A 16,045-nucleotide genomic window follows, 5' to 3' on the forward strand; every position below is an offset into this window, starting at 1 on the left:
CGCAAGCGTGAGGGATTCCCGCTGTAGGGTGTTGCAATACGTTCATGATTCGCTTATAGTGGGTTGCTTGAGTGACAGAAGCATAAACCTGAGTAAGGGGGTTGTGGCGTATGGGATAAAGGGGACTTGATACTTTAATGCTATGGTTGGGTTTTACCTTAATGATCTTTAGTAGTTGCAGATGCTTGCTAGAGTTCCAATCATAAGTGCATATGATCCAAGAAGAGAAAGTATGTTAGCTTATGCCTCTGCCACATAAAACTTGCTATCGGTCTAGTAAGGTAGTCAATTGCTTAGGGACAATTTCACAACTACTACCACCACTTTTCCACACTCGCTATATTTACTTTATTGCTTCTTTATCTAAACAGCCGCTAGTTTATATTTACGTGCTCTTTATTATCTTGCAAACCTATCCTATCACACCTACAAAGTACTTCTAGTTTCATACTTGTTCTAGGTAAAGCGAACGTCAAGTGTGCGTAGAGTTGTATCGGTGGTCGATAGAACTTCAGGGAATATTTGTTCTACCTTTAGCTCCTCGTTGGGTTCGACACTTTTACTTATCGAAAGAGGCTACAATTGATCCCCTACACTTGTGGGTTATCACATACCACCCGGTGGTAATTACCCACATGTCTCATATACTACCATGTGGTAGTATATATGTACCACTTTATCATTCTATGTATGTATACTATATCTAAGATTTCTCAAAGTGACCTATATGAGAAAGTTGCATGTGACTCCAAAGAATTTTGTGTATATTGAAACTACATTCATATTTGTACGCATAAAATAATATACTTGAAAACTAGTATATAACACCTAAATAGTGGGATATATACTACCCAAATAGTCTTATATACTACATACCACAGGTACACACTCTCGGTTCTGACAGATAGTGCATACAACATATAAAACTCATGTGAGAATAATTACCACCGGGTGGTAGGAAACATTTGTCATATATATAATTTTTTGCTCAAGCGGTGGCATCAAGGACGTATGTTGTGTGTTGGGATTTGGGCTTTCCTCTTCCCTCCTTTTCATTTCCTCTATATTAGATTATCACTTAGTACTTACTCATACAAACAAACTGAACCACGCACCATGGTTCGTGCAACAATTTTGTAGACTGGCAAAGTGATAGGGTGACAGTCCTCGGGCCAAGCGCATTTGTTACCTAGCCCACAAAAGGTGCTTGTTTTTTCCACCGCCTGCAGCGCCTTATAGCATATCTAGCAGATCCCCCCCCCCCCCCCGGCAAATCCATTTTAAAGTTCCCCCGAAAATGGTTTTGCGGTAAAGCGAGCCCTTCACCTCCCCCCCCCCCCCCCCGGCAATAATTATCTGAACTATTTTTTAATCCGGATAATTTAAACAACAACGAATGGCCCCGAATGAAAAACAAACACATACTTGTTGAAGGGCATATATGCGAAGTGCTTGTTTTAAATTACCCAAGAATATATTGTGTTTTTGCTCCAAAATTATCATAAAAAAAAATATGACAAGGTTTTTTCTTACTTGTTTAGTAGTCTCACAAAAGGTTATCCCATTGTCTTTCCGTTTGGTGCGATAGTTAAAAATATGGTAAACGCTACTAAAATAGTTTTGGCATTTTTCTAGAGGCACTTTTATTATTTATCTGTTTTCCAAATTACTAGCTAGTGATGGCGCGCAGGTTACTGAGTAGTGAATATAATGTGAAGATGGCATGTGTCTGTTGCGACGACAATAGATTGTTAGTACTATTCCCATATATTCTTTTTTCCCAAACTAAGGTAACTACATGTATCAATGCATATCTTCTTTTGATCATGAATGTAATATTCCTTTTCTGCTCCTATATGTACATTTTATGATCAAAAAAAGGAGAAGGATTGAGAAGTAGAGATTGTTATATGTAATATATATTTCTGTATTTGGTTGACTAGCTATTATAATTTTCTTGCCGGAATTTTGTTTTCATTTAAGTTGTATGCTAAAACCAATTTTATCATCGTCGATCTATAAAATGATATATTTAATGGCTAACCTTGTGGAAGGCAAGTAGCACATGCAACGCCCCCTTTTAGTCCACACGATAAGCACAAAGCCATGCCCACCTGGAGGCGTGGGTAGATCCATATATCTTATGCCAGATTTTTGGGTAAAATAAAACATGCCGGAAGATCATGGCACACAGACACACAGACTACAACGGTACACGACAATCCGAAAAGTAAGTAAACCAAGCAACTGATTTATATCTCTAGGCACATGACAGTGACGTGCGTTTGTGTACATCCATGCATGTGTGTGTGTGTGTGTGTGTGTGTGTGTGTGTGTGTGCAGAGCATGAATTATACTGGTCCCTCTTATGTATGCGAGAATTCAGCAGTGCTTCGTGCCTGCCCCTTTTGCCCGATGGTAAGTGAGCCAAAGGGTGTTGTTTTCACAAGTGGGGAGATGAGAGAGAGAGAGAGAGATGTGAATGGTACTGACACTCGTAGGCACCACCTTGTACCCAACATAATAAATAATCCATCGAAGCTCCTCTCCTTGTCACACATTGTCTAGAGAAGGCACATGGTTTTCGTGTAATCCTACATAGGCTATATACAGTATATGAATGCATAGGATGGAATATATAAACTTGCAGATTTCACCTCCAGGTCTTGTATATAGGGTGGAACGCATACATAGGGTACATAGTAAACAACACATGGTTGCTTTGCAGTGCAAAGCTAGGCATCAACAGCAAAGTAGGGCATATCATGAAAGTACATATGCATAGATTAATGAGAATGGCAAGAAACCAAAAGAGTTCAATCTGGCATGACATGGCTTAGATAGATTCGAGAAACCTAGCACTATTCACCAACTAGGCATGGCCCCCCACGGCAAGAGAAGCAACATACAGTTTAAAGGATAGGGATGTATCTTTATCTATCTAGCTAGCTCGCATACATCCATCCACTGCCAATATAAAAACATTAAACAAAGCCCAGTAAATGTCATAGCTTCTCTGGAAAGTGTCTTGCCAGTACACTCATTTGGTTGTATTTAAGCATCTCCCTTTCATATATTTCCAACTTATAAAGGTTGGAGTTGGTCATGAGTTCACATGCGGGAACATGCAAATACACAAATGCACTTCTATCCACATGTGAGACTAGCAACTTTCCAAAAGATAGAATAAACGAATGTTATTTTTGTGAGACCTATCCCGAATAAACAAATACACTACTACCCTAATATGAGAATAACACTTATAAAAACACATATTATAAATGCATACGACTCCAGTTCAAAATCATGGCATTTATATTAATTTCTCTGCCCAACCAATTCTTCCAGTTCTATAGCATCACAGAAGTGAGTGAACACATTTTTTTGCAGGGGAGAGAGTGAACACATTGCAATTTCAACGTGGTCATACACGTTGTCCTCCTACGAGATCCACGATCTTGTGCATTCGAATTACTCATGACCATTCACCTATGTTTTAATATTTCAAATGTTATCTCACTGTAAATCTCGCGAATGACCTACAATGATCGTTTAAAAATCATCAATGGGTACAAAATGACTTTTGTTATATTTATGCTCTCTTTTCAATTATATAAACCATGCAATAGTTGTACGACATCTTCATCTTTCGATGATCTCTTAAGGCAGAAGTATCTCATCCTCTTTTTATGGTTCAGTAGCAATGCACAGGCATTGTGCTAGTCTCTATATATCATTGAATTCCTTCCATAGATAGACACATACCTATCGTTGCCCCCAACATTTGTTCCACGCCTGCACACATTTCCAGAAGATCCTCCGCCATGGCAAGCCACCTTAAAGTTCAGTAGTAGAAACAACAGCTGAATATGCCTCCGGGTTTCAGGTTTCACCCGACGGACATGAATATCACCATCTCCTACCTGATCCCCAAGGTGTTGAAGAAATCCTTTGACACAACGATGGTAAGGGAGGTGGATATGAAAAAAATACGAGCTATGGAATCTCCCAAATGAGGTAAACACGGGGAGAAGGAGCAACACTTCTTCTCCCAGAAGTACCTCAAGTACCCCCACCGGGATACGGACCAACCGGGCCACGAACGCTGGCTATTGGAAGGCTACCAGAAAGGAAAATGAGATCATTCTACCCCGACCAATAGTCTCATCGGGATGAAGACGGTACTTGTCTTCTACAAGGGCAGGGCCCCTAGGGGGGAGGGGGGAGAAAATAAAATCAATCATGTACGAGTATAGAATCGAGATCGACAAGTAGTCGGCACCCGACTTGCCCACCGACTTCGTCGAAGCCGCCACCATTAATGTGTCTTCCAAGGTATTTTTAGTCCTTGACTAGTAGTACTAATGACTGATGAATTCTCTTGTACATACATATCTAGCTAGTGAGAATTATTGATTTTCACTAATTTAGTTTATGTACGTTGGTAGGAGGAGTATGTGGTCTGCAGAATTTTCCATAAGAGCACAGGACTGAAGAAGGTGGTGATGCCGTTATATGCCCCACCCAGTCTTATGTCCATTGGGGCAGAGCAGCATCGGGGCTTCCTCGAATCCAGTACATTGGCTCCTCTCATGGACTATGACGTGTTGTTGTCACTAGCGCCACCGCCTCTGCTGCCTACAACTTCTGTGTACCAGATGCTTGCCATCGGGGCAGAATCATCCATGATGGTTAGTGTGGTGCTCCAAACTTCTGGGTACATATTTTTACATTAGACAAACATTTTGTTTTACATTTCATCCATTTTTTTTAAATATCACAAAAACATTTTGGACTACATAACTTTTTAAAAAATGTAACATACATTTTTTGAATGTATGAAACATTTTTTAAATCGCATGAACCTTTCGTAAATTGTATAAAAACTTTTTAAAGTGGCACTTATAATTTTTTAAACATGTGACATTTTTCACCACCTGGACATGGCACCCACAGCAAGACAAGCGGGAGACAGTTGTAAAGGATAGGGAGGCATGTCTATATGTCTAGCTAGCTCGCATACATCCATCCACTGCCAATAATAACAAATTAAACAAAGCCCAGGCAACGTCAAAGCTTCTCTAGAAAGTATCTTGCCAGTCCATGCATTCGGTCCTATTTAAGCATCTCCCTCCTGTATCTCTATATATCATTGAATTCCTTCGATAGATAGACACATCTCTATCCTTTCCCCCCACATTTGTTCCACCCCAGAACACATTTCCCAAAGAGCCTTCGGCATGGCAAACCACCGTCAAGTTCAGCAGCGAAACAATAGCTAAATCTGCCGCCAGGGTTCAGGTTTCACCCGACAAACATGGAGGTCATCATCTTCTACCTGGTCCACAAGGTTCTGAAGAAAGCCTTCGACACGACGATGGTAAGGGTGGTGGATATGAAAAAAAAATACAAGCTATGGAATCTCCCAAATGAGGTAAATATGGGGGTGAAGAAGCGATACTACTTATCCTAGAAGGACCTCAAGTACCCAAACCGGATACGGGCCAACTGAGCTATGAACGCTGGCTATTGGAAGGCTACTGGAAAGAAGAAGGATATCATTCTACCGCCAACCAAAAGTCTCATCGGCATGAAGAAGACACCTGTCTTCTACAAGGGCAGGGCCCCTCGGGGGAAGAAGACAAACTGGATCATGCCTGAGTACCGAATCGAGATCGACAAGCAGCCAACACCCGACTTGCCCACCAACATTAGCGAAGCCACCATCATTAATGTGTCTTCCAAGGTATTTTTAGTCCTTGGCTAGTAGTACTCATGAATGACGAATTCTCTTGTACATAAATATCTTGCTAGTGACAATTATTGAGTTTAACTAATTTGGTTTATGTATTGGTAGGAGGAGTATGTGGTCTGCATACTTTTCCATTAAGAGCGCAGAACTGAAGAAGGTGGTGATGCCGTCATATGCCCCGCCCAGTGTTATGTACATCGGGGTAGAGCAGCATCGGGGCTTCCTCGAGTCCAGTACATTGGCTCCTCTCATGGACTACGACGTGTTGTTGTCACTGGTGCCACCGCCGCTGCTGCCTACAACTTCTGTGTAACAGATGCTTGCTGGCCGGGTTATCCATGATGGGTAGTGGGGTGCTCCCAACATATGTGTACATATTCGCACACATCCATCCAATGCCAATAAAAACAAATTATACACAGCCCGGACAATGTCAATGCTTCTCTGGAAAGTATCTTGCCAGTACATACGTTCGGTCCTATTTAAGCATCTTCCTCCTATATCTTTATATATAATTGAATTCCTACCATAGCTAGACACATCTATATCGTTGCCCCCAACATTTGTTCCAATCCAGCACACATTTCCCAAAGAGCCTTCGCCATGGCAAGCCACCATCAAGTTCAGCAGCAGAAACAACAGTTGAATCTTCCTCCAGGGTTCAGGTTTCACACGATGAACATGGAGATCATCATCTTCTACCTGGTCCCCAAAGTTCTGAAGAAAGCCTTTGACACAACTATGGTATGGGAGGTGGATATGAAAAAAATACGAGCTATGGAATCTCCCAAACGAGGTAAACATGGGGGAGAAGGAGCGATACGTCTTTTCCTACAAGGACCTCAAGTACCCCACCGGGATATGGACAAATCGGGCCATGAATGCTGGCTATTTGGAAGGCTACCGGAAACGACAAGGAGATCATTCTACCACCGACCAAAAGTCTCATTGGCATGAAGAAGACACTGGTCTTCTATAATGGCAGGGCCCCTAGGGGGAAGAAGACAAACTGGATCATGCATGAGTACAAAATCGAGATCGACAAGCAGCCGACACCCGACTTGCCCTCCAACATCGTCGAACCGGCCACCATTAATGTGTCTTCCAAGGTATTTTTAGTCCTTAACTGGTAGTACTCATGACTAATGAATTCTCTTGTACATACATATCTAGCTAGTGATAATTATTGATTTTCACTAATTTAGTTTATGTACGTTGGTAGGAGGAGTATGTGGTCTGCAGAATTTTCCATAAGAGCACATGACTGAAGAAGGTGGTGATGCCGTTATATGCCCCACCCAGTCTTATGTCCATTGGGGCAGAGCAGCATCGAGGCTTCCTTAAATCCAGTACATTGGCTCCTCTCATGGACTATGACGTGTTGTTGTCACTAGCGCCACCACCTCTGCTGCCTGCAACTTCTGTGTACCAGATGCTTGCCATCGGGGCAGAATCATCCATGATGGGTAGTGTGGTGCTCCAAACTTCTGTGTACATATTTTTACATTAGACAAACATTTTGTTTTACATTTCATCCATTTTTTTTAAAATATCACAAAAACATTTTGGACTACATAACTTTTTAAAAAATGTATCATACATTTTTTGAATGTATGAAACATTTTTTAAATTGCATGAACCTTTCATAAATTGTATAAAAACTTTTTAAAGTGGCACTTATAATTTTTTAAACACGTGACATTTTTCACCACCTGGACATGGCACCCACAACAAGACAAGCGGGAGACAGTTGTAAGGATAGGGAGGCATGTCTATATGTCTAGTTAGCTCGCATACATCCATCCACTGCCAATAATAACAAATTAAACAAAGCCCAGACAACGTCAAAGCTTCTCTGGAAAGTATCTTGCCAGTCCATGCATTCGGTCCTATTTAAGCATCTCCCTCCTATATCTCTATATATCATTGAATTCCTTCCATAGATAGACACATCTCTATCCTTTCCCCCAACATTTGTTCCACCCCAGCACACATATCCCAAAGAGCCTTCGGCATGGCAAACCACCGTCAAGTTCAGCAGCGAAACAATAGCTAAATCTGCCGCCAGGGTTCAGGTTTCACCCGACAAACATGAAGTCATCATCTTCTACCTGGTCCTCAAGGTTCTGAAGAAAGCCTTCGACACGACGATGGTAAGGGTGGTGGATATGAAAAAAATACAAGCTATGGAATCTCCCAAATGAGGTAAATATGGGGGTGAAGAAGCGATACTTCTTATCCTAGAAGGACCTCAAGTACCCCAACCGGATACGGGCCAACCGAGCCATGAACGCTGGCTATTGGAAGGCTACTGGAAAGAAGAAGGATATCATTCTACCGCCAACAAAAAGTCTCATCGGCATGAAGAAGATACCGGTCTTCTACAAGGGCAGGGCCCCTCGGGGGAAGAAGACAAACTGGATCATGCCTGAGTACAGAATCGAGATCGACAAGCAGCCAACACCCGACTTGCCCACCAACATTAGCAAAGCCACCATCATTAATGTGTCTTCCAAGGTATTTTTAGTCCTTGGCTAGTAGTACTCATGAATGATGAATTCTCTTGTACATAAATATCTTGCTAGTGACAATTATTTAGTTTAACTAATTTTGTTTATGTATTGGTAGGAGGAGTATGTGGTCTGCATACTTTTCCATAAGAGCGCAGGACTGAAGAAGGTGGTGATGCCTTCATATGCCCCGCCCAGTCTTATGTACATCGGGGTAGAGCAGCATCGGGGCTTCCTCGAATCCAGTACATTGGCTCCTCTCATGGACTACGACGTGTTGTTGTCACTGGTGCCACCGCCGCTGCTGCCTGCAACTTCTGTGTACCAGATGCTTGCTATTGGGGCCGGGTTATCCAGGATGGGTAGTGGGGCACTCCCAACATCTGTGTACATATTCGCACACATCCATCCAATGCCAATAAAAACAAATTATACAAAGCCCGGACAATGTCAAGGCTTCTCTGGAAAGTATCTTGCCAGTACATACATTCAGTCCTATTTAAGCATCTTCCTCCTATATCTTTATATATAATTGAATTCCTACCATAGCTAGACACATCTATATCGTTGCCCCCAACATTTGTTCCAACCCAGCCCACATTTCCCAAAGAGCCTTCGCCATGGCAAGCCACCATCAAGTTCAGCAGCAGAAACAACAGTTGAATCTTCCTCCAGGGTTCAGGTTTCACACGATGAACATGGAGATCATCATCTTCTACATGGTCCCCAAAGTTCTGAAGAAAGCCTTTGACACAACTATGGTATGGGAGGTGGATATGAAAAAATACGAGCTATGGAATCTGCCAAACGAGGTAAACATGGGGGAGAAGGAGCGATACTTCTTCTCCTACAAGGACCTCAAGTACCCCACCGGGATACGGACAAATCGGGCCATGAACGCTGGCTATTGGAAGGCTACCGCAAAGGAGGAGGTTATCATTCTACCACCAACCAAAAGTCTCATCGGCAAGAACAAGACACTGGTCTTCTACAAGGGCAGGGCCCCTAGGGGAGGAAGACAAACTGGATCATGCATGAGTACAAAATCGAGATCGACAAGCAGCCGACACCCGACTTGCCCACCAACATCGTCGAACCCGCCACCATTAATGTGTCTTCCAAGGTATTTTTAGTCCTTGACTAGTAGTACTCATGACTGATGAATTCTCTTGTACATACATATCTAACTAGTGAGAATTATTGAATTTAGCTAATTTAGTTTATGTATGTTAATAGGAGGAGTATGTGGTCTGCAAAATTTTCCATACGACCACAGGACTGAAGAAGGTGGTGACGCCGTCATATGCCCCGTCTAGTCTTATGTCCATTGCGGCAGAGCAGCATCGAGGCTTCCTCGAATCAAGTACATTGCCTCCTGTCATGGACTACGACATGTTGTTGTCTCTGGCACCACCGCCGCTGCTGCCTGCAACGTTTGTGTACCAGATGCTTGCCATCTGGGCCGGATCATCAATGATGGTTAGCATGATGCTCCATATTTTAGTGTACATATTTTTACATGAGGCAAACATTTCGTTTTACATTGCATCCAATTTTTTTAAAATGTCACAAAATCATTTTGGACTACATAACTTTTTTAAAAATGTATCATACATTTTTTGAATGTATGAAACATTTTTTAAATCGCATGAACCTTTCATAAATTGTATAAAAACTTTTTAAAGTGGCACTTATAATTTTTTAAACACGTGACATTTTTCACCACCTGGACATGGCACCCACAGCAAGACAAGCGGGAGACAGTTGTAAAGGATAGGGAGGCATTTCTATATGTGTAGTTAGCTCGCATACATCCATCCACCGCCAATAATAACAAATTAAACAAAGCCCAGACAACGTCAAAGCTTCTCTGGAAAGTATCTTGCCAGTCCATGCATTCGGTCCTATTTAAGCATCTCCCTCCTATATCTCTATATATCATTGAATTCCTACCATAGATAGACACATCTCTATCCTTTCCCCCAACATTTGTTCCACCCCAACACACATTTCCCAAAGAGCCTTCGGCATGGCAAACAACCGTCAAGTTCAGCAGCGAAACAATAGCTAAATCTGCCGCCACGGTTCAGGTTTCACCCGACAAACATGGAGGTCATCATCTTCTACCTGGTCCTCAAGGTTCTGAAGAAAGCCTTCGACACGACGATGGTAAGGGTGGTGGATATGAAAAAAATACAAGCTATGGAATCTCCCAAATGAGGTAAATATGGGGGTGAAGAAGCAATACTTCTTATCCTAGAAGGACCTCAAGTACCCCAACCGGATACGGGCCAACCGAGCCATGAACGCTGGCTATTGGAAGGCTACTGGAAAGAAGAAGGATATCATTCTACCGCCAACCAAAAGTCTCATCGGCATGAAGAAGACACCGGTCTTCTACAAGGGCAGGGCCCCTCGGGGGAAGAAGACAAACTGGATCGTGCCTGAGTACAGAATCGAGATCGACAAGCAGCCAACACCCCACTTGCCCACCAACATTAGCAAAGCCACCATCATTAATGTGTCTTCCAAGGTATTTTTAGTCCTTGGCTAGTAGTACTCATGAATGACGAATTCTCTTGTACATAAATATCTTGCTAGTGAGAATTATTGAGTTTAACTAATTTTGTTTATGTATTGGTAGGAGGAGTATGTGGTCTGCATAGTTTTCCATAAGAGCGCAGGACTGAAGAAGGTGGTGATGCCGTCATATGCCCCGCCCAGTCTGATGTACATTGGGGTAGAGCAGCATCGGGGCTTCCTCGAATCCAGTACATTGGCTCCTCTCATGGACGACGACGTGTTGTTGTCACTGGTGCCGCCGCCGCTGCTGCCTGCAACTTCTGTGTACCAGATGCTTGCTATTGGGGCTGGGTTATCCATGATGGGTAGTGGGGCGCTCCCAACATCTGTGTACATATTCACACACATCCATCCAATGCCAATAAAAACAAATTATACAAATCCCGGACAATGTCAAGGCTTCTCTGGAAAGTATCTTGCCAGTACATACATTCGGTCCTATTTAAGCATCTTCCTCCTATATCTTTATATATAATTGAATTCCTACCATAGCTAGACACATCTATATCGTTGCCCCCAACATTCGTTCCAACCCAGCACACATTTCCCAAAGAGCCTTCGCCATGGCAAGCCACCATCAAGTTCAGCAGCAGAAACAACAGTTGAATCTTCCTCCAGGGTTCAGGTTTCACACGATGAACATGGAGATCATCATCTTCTACCTGGTCCCCAAAGTTTCGAAGAAAGCCTTTGACACAACTATGGTATGGGAGGTGGATATGAAAAAATACGAGCTATGGAATCTCCTAAACGAGGTAAACATGGAGAGAAGGAGCGATACTTCTTCTCCTACAAGGACCTCAAGTACCCCACCGGGATACGGACAAATCGGGCCATGAACGATGGCTATTGGAAGGCTACCGCAAAGGAGGAGGATATCATTCTACCACCGACCAAAAGTCTCATCGGCAAGAAGAAGACACTGGTCTTCTACAAGGGTAGGGCCCCTAGGGGGAGGAAGACAAGCTGGATCATGCATGAGTACAAAATCGAGATCGACAAGCAGCCGACACCCGACTTGCCCACCAACATCGTCGAACCCGCCACCATTAATGTGTCTTCCAAGGTATTTTTAGTCCTTGACTAGTAGTACTCATGACTGATGAATTCTCTTGTACATACATATCTAGCTAGTGAGAATTATTGAATTTAGCTAATTTAGTTTATGTATGTTAATAGGAGGAGTATGTGGTCTGCAGAATTTTCCATAAGACCACAGGACTGAAGAAGGTGGTGACGCCGTCATATGCCCCGTCTAGTCTTATGTCCATTGCGGCAGAACAACATCGAGGCTTCCTCGAATCAAGTACATTGCCTCCTGTCATGGACTACGACATGTGGTTGTCTCTGGCACCACCGCCGCTGCTGCCTGCAACGTTTGTGTACCAGATGCTTGCCATCTAGGCCGGATCATCAATGATGGTTAGCATGATGCTCCCTATTTTAGTGTACATATTTTTACATGAGGCAAACATTTTGTTTTACATTGCATCCAATTTTTTTTAAATGTCACAAAAACATTTTGGACTACATAACTTTTTAAAAAATGAATCATACATTTTTTGAATGTATGAAACATTTTTTAAATCGCATGAACCTTTCATAAATTGTATAAAAACTTTTTAAAGTGGCACTTATAATTTTTTAAACACGTGACATTTTCACCACCTGGACATGGCACCCACAGCAAGACAAGCGGGAGACAATTGTAAAGGATAGGGAGGCATGTCTATATGTCTAGTTAGCTCGCATACATCCATCCACTGCCAATAAGAACAAATTAAAGAAAGCCCAGACAACGTCAAAGCTTCTCTGGAAAGTATCTTGCCAGTCCATGCATTCGGTCCTATTTAAGCATCTCCCTCCTATATCTCTATATATCATTGAATTCCTTCCATAGATAGACACATCTCTATCCTTTCCCCCAACATGTTCCACCCCAGCACACATTTCCCAAAGAGCCTTCGGCATGGCAAACAACCGTCAAGTTCAGCAGCGAAACAATAGCTAAATCTGCCGCCAGGGTTCAGGTTTCACCCGACAAACATGGAGGTCATCATCTTCTACCTGGTCCTCAAGGTTCTAAAGAAAGCCTTCGACACGACGATGGTAAGGGTGGTGGATATGAAAAAAATACAAGCTATGGAATCTCCCAAATGAGGTAAATATGGGGGTGAAGAAGCGATATTTCTTATCCTAGAAGGACCTCAAGTACCCCAACCGGATACGGGCCAACCGAGCCATGAACGCTGGCTATTGGAAGGCTACTGGAAAGAAGAAGGATATCATTCTACCGCCAACCAAAAGTCTCATCGGCATGAAGAAGACACCGGCCTTCTACAAGGGCAGGGCCCCTCGGGGGAAGAAGACAAACTGGATCATGCCTGAGTACAGAATCGAGATCGACAAGCAGCCAACACCCGACTTGCCCACCAACATTAGCAAAGCCACCATCATTAATGTGTCTTCCAAGGTATTTTTAGTCCTTGGCTAGTAGTACTCATGAATGAGAATTCTCTTGTACATAAATATCTTGCTAGTGACAATTATTGAGTTTAACTAATTTGGTTTATGTATTGGTAGGAGGAGTATGTGGTCTGCATACTTTTCCATAAGAGCGCATGACTGAAGAAGGTGGTGATGCCGTCATATGCCCCGCCCAGTCTTATGTACATCGGGGTAGAGCAGCATCGAGGCTTCCTCGAATCCAGTACATTGTCTCCTCTCATGGACTACGACGTGTTGTTGTCACTGGTGCCGCCGCCGCTGCCTGCAACTTCTGTGTAGCAGATGCTTGCTATTGGGGCCGGGTTATCCATGATGGGTAGTGGGGCGCTCCCAACATCTGTGTACATATTCGCACACATCCATCCAATGCCAATAAAAACAAATTATACAAAGCCCGGACAATGTCAAGGCTTCTCTGGAAAGTATCTTGCCAGTACATACATTCGGTCCTATTTAAGCATCTTCCTCCTATATCTTTATATATAATTGAATTCCTACCATAGCTAGACACATCTATATCGTTGCCCCCAACATTTGTTCCAACCCAGCCCACATTTCCCAAAGAGCCTTCGCCATGGCAAGCCACCATCAAGTTCAGCAGCAGAAACAACAGTTGAATCTTCCTCCAGGGTTCAGGTTTCACACGATGAACATGGAGATCATCATCTTCTACCTGGTCCCCAAAGTTTTGAAGAAAGCCTTTGACACAACTATGGTATGGGAGGTGGATATGAAAAAATACGAGCTATGGAATCTCCCAAACGAGGTAAACATGGGGGAGAAGGAGCGATACTTCTTCTCCTACAAGGACCTCAAGTACCCCACCGGGATACGGACAAATCGGGCCATGAACGCTGGCTATTGGAAGGCTACCGCAAAGGAGGAGGATATCATTCTACCCCCAACCAAAAGTCTCATCGGCAAGAAGAAGACACTGGTCTTCTACAAGGGCAGGCCCCTAGGGAGAGGAAGACAAACTGGATCATGCATGAGTACAAAATCGAGATCGACAAGCAGCCGACACCCGACTTGCCCACCAGCATCGTCGAACCCGCCACCATTAATGTGTCTTCCAAGGTATTTTTAGTCCTTGACAAGTAGTACTCATGACTGATGAATTCTCTTGTACATACATATCTAACTAGTGAGAATTATTGAATTTAGCTAATTTAGTTTATGTATGTTAATAGGAGGAGTATGTGGTCTGCAGAATTTTCCATACGACCACAGGACTGAAGAAGGTGGTGACGCCGTCATATGCCCCGTCTAGTCTTATGTCCATTGCGGCAGAGCAGCATCGAGGCTTCCTCGAATCAAGTACATTGCCTCCTGTCATGGACTACGACATGTTGTTGTCTCTGGCACCACCGCCGCTGCTGCCTGCAACGTTTGTGTACCAGATGCTTGCCATCTGGGCCGGATCATCAATGATGGTTAGCATGATGCTCCATATTTTAGTGTACATATTTTTACATGAGGCAAACATTTCGTTTTACATTGCATCCAATTTTTTTAAAATGTCACAAAAACATTTTGGACTACATAACTTTTTTAAAAATGTATCATACGTTTTTTGAATGTATGAAACATTTTTTAAATCGCATGAACCTTTCATAAATTGTATAAAAACTTTTTAAAGTGGCACTTATAATTTTTTAAACACGTGACATTTTTCACCACCTGGACATGGCACCCACAGCAAGACAAGCGGGAGACAGTTGTAAAGGATAGGGAGGCATTTCTATATGTGTAGTTAGCTCGCATACATCCATCCAACGCCAATAATAACAAATTAAACAAAGCCCAGACAACGTCAAAGCTTCTCTGGAAAGTATCTTGCCAGTCCATGCATTCGGTCCTATTTAAGCATCTCCCTCCTATATCTCTATATATCATTGAATTCCTTCCATAGATAGACACATCTCTATCCTTTCCCCCAACATTTGTTCCACCCCAGCACACATTTCCCAAAGAGCCTTCGGCATGGCAAACAACCGTCAAGTTCAGCAGCGAAACAATAGCTAAATCTGCCGCCACGGTTCAGGTTTCACCCGACAAACATGGAGGTCATCATCTTCTACCTGGTCCTCAAGGTTCTGAAGAAAGCCTTCGACACGACGATGGTAAGGGTGGTGGATATGAAAAAAATACAAGCTATGGAATCTCCCAAATGAGGTAAATATGGGGGTGAAGAAGCAATACTTCTTATCCTAGAAGGACCTCAAGTACCCCAACCGGATACGGGCCAACAGAGCCATGAACGCTGGCTATTGGAAGGCTACTGGAAAGAAGAAGGATATCATTCTACCGCCAACCAAAAGTCTCATCGGCATGAAGAAGACACCGGTCTTCTACAAGGGCAGGGCCCCTCGGGGGAAGAAGACAAACTGGATCATGCCTGAGTACAGAATCGAGATCGACAAGCAGCCAACACCCCACTTGCCCACCAACATTAGCAAAGCCACCATCATTAATGTGTCTTCCAAGGTATTTTTAGTCCTTGGCTAGTAGTACTCATGAATGACGAATTCTCTTGTACATAAATATCTTGCTAGTGAGAATTATTGAGTTTAACTAATTTTGTTTATGTATTGGTAGGAGGAGTATGTGGTCTGCATAGTTTTCCATAAGAGCGCAGGACTGAAGAAGGTGGTGATGCCGTCATATGCCCCGCCCAGTCTGATGTACATCG

General features: G+C 43.0%; 7 pseudogenes; all 7 read left to right on the plus strand.

Annotated features, from left to right (window-relative positions):
- The first annotated feature begins 3,824 nt into the window (after positions 1-3,824).
- Positions 3,825-4,736, plus strand: LOC123090427 (NAC domain-containing protein 100-like; annotated as a pseudogene).
- Positions 4,737-5,240: 504 nt separating this feature from the next.
- Positions 5,241-6,065, plus strand: LOC123090428 (NAC domain-containing protein 92-like; annotated as a pseudogene).
- A 290-nt stretch (positions 6,066-6,355) lies between these two features.
- LOC123090430 (NAC domain-containing protein 26-like) lies at positions 6,356-7,262 on the plus strand (annotated as a pseudogene).
- A 504-nt stretch (positions 7,263-7,766) lies between these two features.
- Positions 7,767-8,794, plus strand: LOC123090431 (NAC domain-containing protein 92-like; annotated as a pseudogene).
- An 88-nt stretch (positions 8,795-8,882) lies between these two features.
- Positions 8,883-10,522, plus strand: LOC123090432 (NAC domain-containing protein 92-like; annotated as a pseudogene).
- Positions 10,523-11,408: 886 nt separating this feature from the next.
- On the plus strand, positions 11,409-13,045 carry LOC123090433 (NAC domain-containing protein 92-like; annotated as a pseudogene).
- Positions 13,046-13,927: 882 nt separating this feature from the next.
- Positions 13,928-15,567, plus strand: LOC123090434 (NAC domain-containing protein 92-like; annotated as a pseudogene).
- Positions 15,568-16,045: the final 478 nt, after the last annotated feature.

The sequence above is a fragment of the Triticum aestivum genome, chromosome 4B, assembly GCF_018294505.1.
Source record: "Triticum aestivum cultivar Chinese Spring chromosome 4B, IWGSC CS RefSeq v2.1, whole genome shotgun sequence".
In the NCBI taxonomy this organism is placed as follows: Eukaryota; Viridiplantae; Streptophyta; class Magnoliopsida; order Poales; family Poaceae; genus Triticum; species Triticum aestivum.